This window comes from Astatotilapia calliptera, chromosome 2, assembly GCF_964374335.1.
Source record: "Astatotilapia calliptera chromosome 2, fAstCal68.1, whole genome shotgun sequence".
Classification (NCBI taxonomy): domain Eukaryota; kingdom Metazoa; phylum Chordata; class Actinopteri; order Cichliformes; family Cichlidae; genus Astatotilapia; species Astatotilapia calliptera.
Genome location: NC_137423.1, coordinates 13975140 through 13988068, shown reverse-complemented (window position 1 = coordinate 13988068; position 12929 = coordinate 13975140). Strand labels below are relative to the sequence as shown.

The window sequence follows — 12929 nt, the reverse complement described above, 5'->3', positions numbered from 1 at the left end:
CCACCGACAACACTCACGTTAACTTTTATAGAGTGGAAAAAAAGTTAGCTTGTTTATATTATGCTAACATAGCTGTGTCGTTAGCTGTCACGTAGCACATCTTTATATCAGAATCAGAATCAGAATACTTTATTGATCCCTGGGGGAAATTATTTTTTGTTACAGTGCTCCATTTTAAACCAACATTAAGACAAGACAGACAATACGCTAACTAAGAATAGTACAATATATACATATATATACATACATACATACATAAGTCACTTATAAATAAATAGTTGGAAAAGCTACAAGCTAGCCCAACTTCAGTAACCCTACAAACGTCACTGCTGTTTAGTTTTCTGTCTTCATTTATGCTGGAAGTGATAACAGAGCTGTAGGCTACGTTTTAATTTGTTTCCAAAACCCCGCAGTCAGGACATGCTATATTGTATTTAGATAGAAGCTAGCGAGCTAACTCCCTGCTAACTTCTAACTCCGTTAAATGTCATAAATTCCATTTTCATGGATGCCTGGATGTTAAACTCAATTGTTACACCTGGTAGAGCAGAACGCTGATCATTTTATTAAAGATGAAAGACTTTAGACAGTTTTTCAACTCTCAGTAATGCCATAGTGATCGTTTGATATATGGACCTGCAGCGGAGTTTAGACCCAGACACGGCTAGTGACGTCAGACTGAACAACCGGATTAAAGCTGCTATACACAGTCTGCAAAACAAACTGGGTTGTCAGCCCTGGCACTGCATTACCATATTGAGCTTAAGTCAGAGGAAGTCACGGTTGCCAGAGACTTTTTGAAGCTCAAGAGTGAGGCTGGTGCCATTCCAGATATGTTAACATTGTACAATCTTCTGGATAATCAGATCTTCCCCAAACTGAAAACTGTTATTCAGGTTGTCCTAACAAACCCAGTTAGCAGCTGGAGCTGTGAGAGGTCTTTTAGTGTCTTGAGTCAGCTCCATACCTGGCTGAGAAGGACCATGGGTCAAAGCAGACTCCAGCACCTGGCTGTGATGTCAGTTGAGAAAGAGATGCTTGAGAGACTTGAACACCAAAATGTGATAGACAGATTTGCCAACCTCAAGCTGAGGCGGCAGAGGATAAAAGAAAAGAAAAAATCTGCAGAGCCATATTAGTATCTGCAGTAAAGATCTTTTCATACATTGTATACATTGTACCAGAAGCTAAGGTGTCTCAGTTTTTTTACATTTTTTAATAATATTTTGTACATTTCAAGGACTCTTCTATTTTTGGAGTGTATTTTTATGTATCTCTATTGTATTATAATACACTTTAAAAGTGAATCTCTGTCCAAAAAATGCACCCAGCTTACTTTTTACTCACAGTGAGCATCATTCATTATTATCCCGCAGTAATTAAGGTTAGGAAACTGCGATCGTGGCTCAAAGAGTTGGCAGTTCGTCTTGTAACCGGAAGGTTGTCGGTTCGAGCCCAGGCTCGGACAGTCTCGGTCGTTGTGTCCTTGGGCAAGACACTTCACCTGCCGCCTACTGGTGATGGCCAGAGGGGCCGATGGCGCGATATGGCAGCCTCGCTTCTGTCACCAAGTGTACCTGCCTCTACCAGAATTGTAAAGTGCTTTGAGGGCCCTGCTATATGAATGCCATCAATTATTAGTATATGTATTTTTTAAAAATTCCAATCCATTCTTCTTTTGCAGCATTTAAATAACCTTGATCAGATTTGATGGTTTTGTTACAGACTTTCCAAAAAAGTGTTTTGCTTTTCTTTCACAAATGTGGGGATTAAATTGTGTTAAAATGTACAAAACAGTGATGTCATGTTTTGTGACGAGGACCCAGGCACAGAGAGACTTGATGAATTTAAGAATCTTATGATTTAATAAAGAAATTTGCAGACTTGCACAGAGATGGTAAAATTGTGATGACTGATAATGGAGATGAAGACAACAGAGGACGAGGACAGGGAGGACCAGGGGTTTAAATGCACCAAGGGGACAGTCAGAGGGAACTCGGGACAACGGGAGACATTTAAGGATGCAGGGACTGACAGAGACAGGGAAGAAGTCTCATCGTGATGAGGAAAGTTTACCTTGCCTGGATGGGCAGCTCTCTGGGTGCTCAGCACCCCCAAAGCTCTGATCCTAGAATCGCCCCTGGTCTTACCTTTAACTATTTGTAAGTAAATATAATTACATAAATTACAGGAGAATTAAGCCCTTAGTCGGAGCAGTATTATAAAGTGTTACCTGCTCAGCTGAGGTGAAAGCAGACGTGCCCGTTTCACTGCTTTAGTTTCTATGATAAGTTTTAAGGAGAAGCCTGAATCTGATTTCCCGTCATGTGCCTGACTCTTCTTCAGTGTTTGTTTTTTCTATTTAATTTCTCCTTTATTATTAAAAGGCCCTTGAACATCTCACTATACACATGCATAATGTCTTTATATATATTATTATTTTTTATCTTCACATCAAAGCAAAGCGTTGTGTTCTCAGACAAAGCTGTTTGATTCAGCCTCATGTCAGTCAAATCTAAACATTTACATGTTCATTTAGTCCAGTTTGAATATTTCAAGGTTAAAGCAATCTTATCAAATAAATATATAATATAATTTTTTAGTATAAGATAAAACAAGATAAGTCTTATATTTACCATTTGTACAGCAGCACTTAGAGACAGTCAAATACAAATAGATATACAAATTTAAACCACGTGCATGGGGACGTAGAGTAACGTGTTTTTTAAAGAGGAATTTTGAGCATAAAACAGGAATTCCCTGATCATGCAGATTTAGGTTCAAGCATGTCCTCTAATAGGATTTGAATTTTAGCATTTTTTTGGAGAAACTAGTAGGCCAGGTATTCTATTAAAAATTAGTTATTAAAGAGTGATTAATAAACACGTCTTGTTGAAGGAGTTTACGTACGACTGTAGTCTGCTCTGTGCCAGTCTGCACCTGCATATTGATATTACTGCATATTAGAGTATTGAACACAGTTTGGGAACATTAAAAGTCACAGGAGGAATCTAATGCTTCTTCATCTAGTGGTGAAATAAAAAGGACCAAAGCAGGGAGACGAAGATGGATTCGACCTTCGCTGGGAAACTGGAAAACATTATGAAATCCATTTGAATCTAATGAGCTTTGAGCTGGCCTGTAATGAACCTCACAAATCAGGATGATTTGTTTCATCAGCACGCGTTCATACACACTGCTCAGAGGGCTGCAGTGGCACTGGTGCTCTGTTTTATCAAACACTGGATAAACGGACCACTGTGTGGGCCTTAGGATGCCATAAACTGTAAATGTTTAACATACATTTTGACCTGCGAAGGATAGCGTGCACGCTGGATCTGTAGTGCATTCTGGGCTGATGATTTAAGCTGTCTTATTTCTAACAGACTAAGGTTTAAAAAACACACGGAGTGCTTTTGGTTGAAATTTACAGGCAAAGGAAATGAAGGAATACATGTCATCCTTCACAGAAGCGCAGGTCAGGGAGAAGGGCAAATGCATGAGGAGGACCACAAGTTCTCAGCTCTTTGATCAGTAAGAACACCTCAGGTACAATTTAATTCCATGTGGATTCAAAATCCTAGCAGAACTTGAGCGAAAATCACTTAAAGGAATGTGAGAGATGATCTGCTCTGAAAGCAAACGGCCCCATTGCACAGGAAATGGCAAACTGTCCGTTCAGTGAGCTCAGCGCTTCCCCCTCAGACCTCATTTTGGGGCACAAACAAATGCATGGCTTACATTTCCACATCACCCCTATGGCTCAGGGCTCAAACAGAGCAGCATCTGCATCCTGGTCCCGCCCCGTCAGTCAGTGCGAGCTGGATGGGGTCAAAGACAGCTTCCTGTCTTTAATGGTCGCCGCCTCTGTTCAGCACTTTTAGCACAGAGGCCTGATGTGCATCTTATCTGCAGTGCTAAGTTCAACACAGTTGTGCATGCTGGTACATTTTTTCAGCAATCTGTAAGATCTTTGTTATTTTTTCTCGACTTTGCTGTGTCTCGGTTTTTATTTTTAGCATAATCTTTTCATTTCATCTTAAATTTCCTCGCATTTTATCAGATGTAAACTTCCTGGCAACACAGTATAAAGCAAAAAAAAAATCAATTGATCAACAACGTTTGCTCAGTTAAACTGACACAAACACTTCTTAAAACTCAAACTGGGCAACCTTTCAACACGCCGATTTAAAATCGGAATAATTTGCATTCATGTAAAAAACTCTGAGTCCCAGTGGTTCATGCTGACGTTAACATGTTTCTGATGATGTGCTGTAATACAAACACTCATTTTATCACTCCAAGCTCTGGATGATGTCACATAGAGCAGGTTTCTCTAATGTGGTCTCGTCACCTACCTGCTGTTTAAAACTTCTGTTAGCAGGGGGCAGCCAATCAGAGCTGAAAGAGCTTTATTAATAATGAGGAGGAGCTGTGGGGCACAAAGAAGGATTATTTTGAACTATTAATCATGCAAAGCTGCTTTGGAAAAGTCATAGAAAGAAATAAGAGATCCACTTTGAGGGCATTTTGTAGAAAACTCAGTTAAAGGTTTCAGCTGCATGTCAGAGTAAACAGTTCCTGAAACCAGATGACTTCCTCCACACCATCAGACACAAGGAAGCTGGCGGGTCTTATCACTGAATCTGGATTCATAGAACTGCCACAGGCCTCTGGAAAAAAATCCAGATATACTGGGCAGAGGGAGCGTGAGAGGAACAAAGTGTCCTCACATGGAGATTATCTCCTCCTGAACTGATCATGACCGTCTCAGACTCATTCAAAATTAAAAATTAAATTAAAAATTAAATCTGACTCATCTGTTCAAGGAAAGAAAAAAACTACATGAGGCCTCATCCTTGAAATACGTCACACTTTTCTCTTTTTCAGGCCTCGTTTTGCTTTGAAAAGTGATACGTTTCTAAAAATGGTTTATTCTTATAGTCTGACTTCCTGCATAAAGTGGAACCCTCCTCCAGCCTGCTCTGTCTAGTTCAGTTTTATTATAAATTAAGCCTTTTGCTCTTATGTTCTTACTCATCCATGCTACGAGGAGCTGAACATGAGTCACTTCACTGAGCGTGAAGGTAGTAGTTTGTTTCCTGTGTGACGACTCCTGCAACAAGTTGAATCATGGATCCGCAGAGCTGCCAGTCTGGCTGTGAAAACCTGAGGGTATTTTATAACAGGAGGGCAGGGCACATTGTTTCAGCCTGAAGAGCACAATAATTACGGCCATATGTTTGTACAAAAGCTTCTCCTCCAGGAAACTGCAGTGAAACGCAGAGCGAGTGAAAGGATCTCAGGGTTTTCCTTTTGTCACTGGAAACTATCTGGCATTATTCTTCCTCCTGCTCCCTCTGTGAGTGTATTAATCCCACCAACCCACTTCCTGCTTTTTGTCAGTGATTACACCCCCATTCTGAAAAAAGCGAGCAGAGACGAGGGCCCTGAAATTTAATATCCCAGTCTTCACATAAAGGAGTTGCTGAGGTGTAGGTGTTTCACAGAGCTGAGGTTCACTTCCATAAATGAAAACAGTGTTTTATTTATTTCTCTAACAGCTAAATCATCCATTTATACTACAAACCCAGGTACACATAGAGCTTTAGTCTCACTGCATGCACAGCACGGGAGCCTTTTTAGCTGACTTTAGGCCCATAATAAGCAGACCTACGATCATTTCTAGTGTTCAATTAACATAAGTAAAGTTAGATATTAGAGCTCCCGTGGAGGTTTGTTAATTCATCCAGGAAGTTTAAACAGACACAAAGTTCAGACAAACCTATCACTGCCATCCCGTATCTAAAAGCTGGATCCAGTGTTGGTTATGGTGAGTCGACCTGTTCGGTCCAGGTGTGGGACATCTGCTAATGGCGCACGGAGGAAACGGACAGAGAGGCTCAGCAGGTCGGAGGTTTGTCCTGCTGAGACCCCGACAGGATGCAGGTTCAGAAATATACACAAAACCATGTATTTAAGTCTGAGAACAGTTCCCATCAGCAGTTTTTACCTGATTTATGTTGTACTTGTTTACATATAAATACGAGGCCATGACAAGTGCACAAATTCAGGATGAGAAATCAGTGAAAGCTTCACAAAGCAACCGCTGTGTTAAAGCTAAAAATGATCGTTCTTATTATTGACAAACAGCTGAGCTCTGTGCAGAGCAAACTCGGCACAGCCGAAAGCTCAGGCAGGAAGCTGGAGACAGTTCAAACTGAAGCTTAAGCCTGATTGGCTCACGTTATTTCACCTGTGCCACCAATCAGTAATTAGCTGAGTACAAATCACTTACTGACACTAATCACCCAGTGTCCCAGCATGCCCACAGCTGCACATCAGTGAGCCGGTAACGTGGCGGCCTTTTTCTTCTGAAGCCACACAAACACTAAGAATGCGGTTTGAAGTTTTTATCCTTTAATGCGCTCAGTCGTCTGGGCCGAGGCACAGCGGCATGTTTTCCTCTGCCAGAAACTCAACTTACTTTCAGACTTTCATCTTCATTTGCATAATTGCAGAGTTCAATTTCCTTGGTAGCCATTAAAAAGAACAACAGAGGGTCGTTACACTGGGACAATCTCACACAGTAATGAGTCTGGGCTGCAGCGCCGGACCGTGATGGATGGGGAGGCTTCGCCCGCTGCCACTTTATTAAGTACTCATTTTTGTTTTAAGGTGAAAAAAACACCTAAGATCTGATGACTGCAAAGCGTAAAGAATGTCTTCCTCCTCCTTTAAGAGCAAAATCAGCCCCAAATGTCAAATTTGACAATGAGGTGCTCCAGCAGCTGCTCGCCTTCAGACGAAAGGTCGCTTTATGCTCTGTGACACGTGCAGCTCTGCAGCACATCGTTGCAGCTTAATGATGGAAAGAGTTTTAAAATTGATGAAGAACAGCAATCAGAGCGCAGCACATGAAACAAGAAGATGTCTCATGAATCATAAGTTACATTTAAAATAACATCGACGCCAGGTCCAGTTTCCTCAGAGGGGATTCAAGGTCTTCTTATTAATCCTGAAGAGTTGTCCATTATAATCCCCGCTAATCCCTGTATTGGTGCACTGTTTGCAAATTGTCAGCAGCCATTTGAAATGCCTGCTGTTTGCAGAACATCTATGCACAGTGTGTGTCCCTCACACAATCATTTCATAGTTTCTGATGCGAAAACACCTACAGGCTCATCTCAGACAGATTAGTGAGGTGATTTCAGAGGAATCGTCCAGGTATGGATCTGTCACAGTTCACAGGCTACTGCTGTAAAAATGACGAACACCATCTCGAACATGACCATCGCCGAGAGTGATTGTTGTTAGTCGTGGATGGACAGATGACGGGAAAGGCTCTCGCCGACTCTGGCTGGCAGTTTCAGTTCAATTCAGTTTTATTTCAATCACAACAGCAGTTGCACCAAAGTACGTTATTCTGTGGGTAAAGACCTAGAGTAATGCAGAGAGAACCCCAACAATCAGGGAAAAACCATAGGTTATTATTGATTAACTGTTCTGAAAAGTGAAAATGTGCAGCTTGGTTCACGTTTACATTCATGAAGCAGCAGACAGCAGAGCGACCACTGGCTCATGACTTTAAATAAACCTCCAGAAGCTTGGACTGTGGCCCAGAATGAGGCCGACACTCAGACGCTGCAAAGCTAGTCCTAACTGTAATGTTGGATTCAATGAAGCCAAACCTGTTGGAACTTGAAACTGACTATGAAGAAGAGCGAATACCAGCCAACCCCACAGTGATCAGTGATTATCAACAAGGCAGAACTTCCACAGCCACCCTGTCGGCCACGTGCAGCTGCAGTTTATCTGTTTGCTGTCTCAGTAACGTGCAGCATTATTGGTGCTTTCATACATACGCTGTGTTTTCTCATGAAGTCATGCCCCGTCTTTACACGCGATTCTGTCTTTCACCTGCATCCTCTCTGCTATTCAGACATCTCAGTTTCCTGAAACAGTCCGACTGATCGAGACTCTACCAGCACACAGTGCAGACTCTGTCAGTGTGACACATTTGGTCAACTGGATTTATTCCTCAGAGGACAAAACCAGAACAGAGATCCCTCCATCACGTAGATCTGTAAAGACCTCGGGTTAAGTTCAGGGACCAACCAGGTGCAGGATGGCTCCACGTGTCAGGTTAGGAGGGCTTTAAACTCTACATGGTGTTAAGTGTCAGTCAGCTTTTTTCTTTTACAGCCAGAGGTCTGCAGAGTGTTTTTGGACCTTCACAGGAGAAGTGAAACGTGCTCCGCTGTTTGAGGGCTGTTGAGGTATGAAGTGAAAAAATACTCAAATAAGAACAGACAGCTGCTCTTGTATGCGCTCCTACTTCCAGGTACCAATTAAAATCGGGCTCTTGGGCATCTGCCAGTCGGAGGTATGACTGACTGACTCCCCACCCCCATGACTTCTTCTTTTTGATGGAAGCTGCCTCACAGCTCTGCTCTCGCTTTATAGCTTTTTTCCTGCGTGATCGTTAGCAGAGCTCAATGACTGTGACCCCTGACCCCTGCACGGTCAGCTCCAGTCACCATCCCAAATTATTCACCTGTTCTCATATATAAATTAGTGCTTCGGGGCTTTATTAGGGGGACTTTATAATGAGGCTGAGAGTAACGTTACTCTGTGAGCTTCGTGGCAGGGCAGCTTGTTTTTTTATTTGAGCTGAAAGTCCAGCTTCCTCACAGTAATCTGATGAAAATCAGCAGTCTGGGCCTTTCTGGGGTGTGTTTAACTTAAAAAGCAGATGTTAAGCCCTTTAAGCAGCTTTCACAGCTGAAATTCAGATGCTGGATTTCGTCAGGGTGAGGCTACAATGGTGACCTCTGTCTGGAAAGGTCATGGCCTCCAAACTAACCCCATTCACACCCAGAGTGAAGCTGGAGCGTGGAGGCCTTTAGCTGAACGGTTATATCTGAGTGAGTTACAGTGTGGTAGGACTTAACCCGGCCTCGATGACCGACATCTGTGAGTGAAACCTCAAACGGAGAGTCCGTCAGAAATAAGGAGTTGAGGAAAGAGTGAGTGAAATGATTTAATGTTCTGGGTTTGATCAGAAATGTGTCCGACCTTTACTCTGAGCTCTGCTCTACAACAAAAGCAGAGACGCTAACCTCAGCAGGGGGTTTCAAAGAGAAACGTCCAATCTTCCCCGGTTCAGCGTACACGTGGGACTCCTCACCGTTCTGAGTCATAGGTGATCGTGACCAAAGGCAGATGAGAGCTGCGGTCCGGACATCAGCCTCGGCCTGCCATACCGGGCAAAGTAAGGTGGCCTGGCCTGCTGCGCGGAGACAGTTTTCTGTGAGAGAGACACTAAACAGGCTGGATGTGGAAAATCTGAGCTCTACTGTTCAGTTTTATAACTGGTGGTTTATTAAATGTTAACATTTTCAGAGGTTTTTCTGGTTTTAGTGGTCAGGATCATGCAACGTCAAACTGGGCTGTGTGTGTCCACCAAATCAAATGAGCTTTATTCAAGTACACACACACACACGTGTGGTCACAGTGCGCTGACACGGCCAGAGAAGTTCAAAGATTGATAAATCAACCAGAGCTTCCCCACCTGACCTACACTATCTTTAACATATTTAATGAAGCCATGCAAACTTTTACCTCCAAATCTTTTTACTGTTTGGAGCCTTTGAAGGTTTTATTTTTATTTTTGAGCCTTCGCAACTTAATGAGGGTTCATGGATAACAGCTGCTATCATGTGTTGGTAAAAATGAACCTTTTTCAGACACCTATCCCACTGAACACGACCCCTCAAAGTTTACCCAGAATGCATTATTTTGCATTCAAAAGGCAGGCTGTCCAGGATGTACACATCTGTACATCTGTCCAGGAGAGTCAAGGAGGCCATTTACGTGAAAAGGGAAAGACCATCTCTGAATCGAGGAGGGGGCCTAAGGGTACATCTTTCACCATCTTACAGTGCTGTGATTGCAGCCATTCCCCAACTCTCTGTGAATGGTACTCATGGTCATTGATCAGTGGTCATTGATCAGTGGTCATTGATCAGTGGTTGTTGATCAATGGTCATGAGAATTTGCATAATTATGATGAAGGTGACCTCCCAGCCCATTGTTCCTTCAGTGGGCTGGTTTCAGTCATTATGCACATGTACTGTTTTGGGGATTGGGGAAACCTGCAGTCAGCTGAGACTGAAGAAGTCACTTGGATGAGTGACGAAACGTTTCTCCCACAAAACGCTACGTCCAGATGAACAGAATCAACCTTTGGAGAAAAGTCTGACTAAACTATAGCAGTACCTGCAATTTTCAGAGTTTTTTTCAGCTATCTGCTGTCCTAATGACTCAAAAATCATGTGATTGACACTCGACCAGCCCCCACGACTGTGTGCACTTTTATTTAATTTGCCAAAAATCTGCCCCAAGTACACTAACCTGTTTTTTTTCCTTTAAACTGAACGTTACTGCAGCGTTGCACAATCACACGTTTTTCCTTCATGTCCTTTTCTGTCTGCAGACTAACGACATCTGTGATCAAAATAAGACATTTTTCCTTGTTTAGGAGCAGCTCCCCTCCCACCCACGCCCGACAGCCACAGCTTTTACATGCTGCTGTTAAACTCTGTTCGAGCTCTGTTTTACAATCAAAGCTTTTACTGGTGGAGCATCTGTGAGAGATGTGGCGCTGCACCACTGAAGGCCCTCATAAAAACTCTCACGTCACAGATATGTGTGTGTGTGTGTGTGTGTGTGTGTGTGTGTGTGTGTGTGTGTGTGTGTGTGTGTGTGTGTGTGTGTGTGTGTTACAGTGGCTGTGAGAGACATTTTTAACCCCTTTGCACCCAGCGTTTACCAAAACAGATCACCTGAACAGGTACGAAGCCACTGTGTGAAGGTATGAGTCATGTGATGTGAGGTTGCGGGACTGTTTAAATCACACAGGGTCACTCTTGCCTCACAGCACTGTATTTACAGAAGTTCCACAGGATGCTAACAGGCAGCAGCTATCAGTCAATCAGGCTCGTTCGGACTTGGTGAGGAAGAGGAGGAGAAGTGTGTCGCTGCTCTGGTAGGCATGTGTGTGTTTGAATCAGGGTGCATGTAACCTCATTTTGCCCTCTCAGCACTGGTTTTTGATCCTGTGTAATCTTCTGTGAGACATTAGCTCAGTCCCATCAAGAGCCCAGCAGGCTGGACTAATAGCTCCCAGCTAACTATCCATCTCTCATTTATGGCGGGTAGTTTCAGCCACCCTTCCAGCTACGTCTTTATCTCAACAAGTCATTACAACCGTGTTATCAACGCTGTCATTAAATGGCCCTGGAGAAATGACCCATTGGTCCAGACGGAGCGCTTGGCTTTGAAATACCAGCAGAACATCCACTCCTAAAAAACACGAAACTCCATTTACTAGATTTCTAGTAAATCTATTACATCCCATCAGAGATGTGGCATCTGGTTACTCCACCTCTGACAGGATCACCAGCTAACATACAGCATGTGCCGGCCTGGCTCCAGGTGTATCCAGGGTAAAATCCTTACCAAGTCAAACATGCCGACCAGAGAACGGGCAGACAAGCTGCTGTTCCAAATCCGCTAAGGCATCGAACAAAAGAAGAAGAAGAACAAGAAGGAGATACAGCTGTTCTCCAGGGTCACGGCAGCCAAATTACAACTGGACACAACACAGACTCTGTGAGGTCAAGCCAGGTTCAGGGCAAAAGGGAAAGTGTGCTTTTAGAGAAGTTATGTGTTTTTGTCCTTAAAGGTTATCTCGCCTCCATCGGTTTCAAACACCATGACTCAGTTTGCAGGCAGACCCTGCAGGCGGATACGGGAGCACCTCAGCGCCTTCTAACCCTTATTTCAAAACCATCAAATTATTAGCGCACTGCAGAGGCTGATTTAACTGCTCATACAGTAAATCAGCTTGAGGACAAATATGAAGACAAGGCCGAGAAACTTTGGCTGAAGCTCAGGACGTCAGCCTGCATGCGCTGACATGTGCTCCTTCACTCTCCTCCCATACAAACGCTCGGAGCGAAACCTGTCAGATCACACACTTCACACACTCACACTTTCATCTCTTTTCTAAAACGTGTCATTTATTCTCTGTGTTAAACCTCAGACATCCTCCCCTCGGAGAAAACCTACATGTGCTTTAAAACTGAAGCAAAAACTGAACTTTTCTCACATGTGAGCTTCATGTAGTTTTCAGCTCCTCTGTCCTGTTTAAAGCTCCTCCTGGCTACTGTTTTGTGACACTGAGGTGCTAAATAGTGGTATTATTCTTCACAATAAACAGCAAGCAGCGTGGAAACCTTACCTGACGTCCAGTTAGACGTCTTTTCCAGGAATTCCTCTTTCTCCTCTCCCGTCACGCTTCGGAAACTTTAAAAGAAATCCTTTGCTCGCACGGCGACAGCCGTCGTCCTCCCATCACAGTTTGGTGCAAAGTTCATGAGAAAAAGAAGACGAGTGTACAAACATGCAGAGTTACAGGAGTGAGTCTCAGCCTGAGCGCCTTCAGAGGATCTGCACCAGACACACACCTCAGCACTCCCTCAGGATCTCATCTCCACCCACTTCTTGCACTGTCCCTCCTCTCTGTCAGTGCAACACACACACACACCCTCCATGTGCCCAGATCGTGGGCTGCCCCCCCTTTCTTTGCCTGTGGGTTCAGGCCTTTGGGCCTCAGCCAGCACTGAGCCTCTGTGGTGAGTGCATATGTGTGTGTTTCTGATCCTGTACATCCAGTCTCTTCATTTTTAACATTTCTCTTATTGCAAATATGATTTTTCCTGAAGGGTAAAAACAAATCTGAGGACAGAGCTCACAGACCTTCAGCCAAACCCAGAATTCAGTAAAACATTTCGATAACACTTTCTGTTTAATCCACAGATCTGAGACACTGATCACGTGACCTCAGTGACCTGCTGAGGAGG

The 12929-nt window shown here is 43.4% G+C and overlaps 1 protein-coding gene across 1 annotated transcript in view; it reads right to left on the bottom strand.

The window, feature by feature from the left end:
• The window catches only part of fat2 (FAT atypical cadherin 2), a 98006-nt gene extending 85487 nt beyond the window's left edge, over positions 1–12519 (bottom strand). Inside the window, exon 1 of the mRNA XM_026185187.2 lies at positions 12308–12519. The gene's annotated coding sequence lies outside the window, so the exon portion shown is untranslated. The remainder of the gene's footprint in view (positions 1–12307) is intronic.
• Positions 12520–12929: the final 410 nt, after the last annotated feature.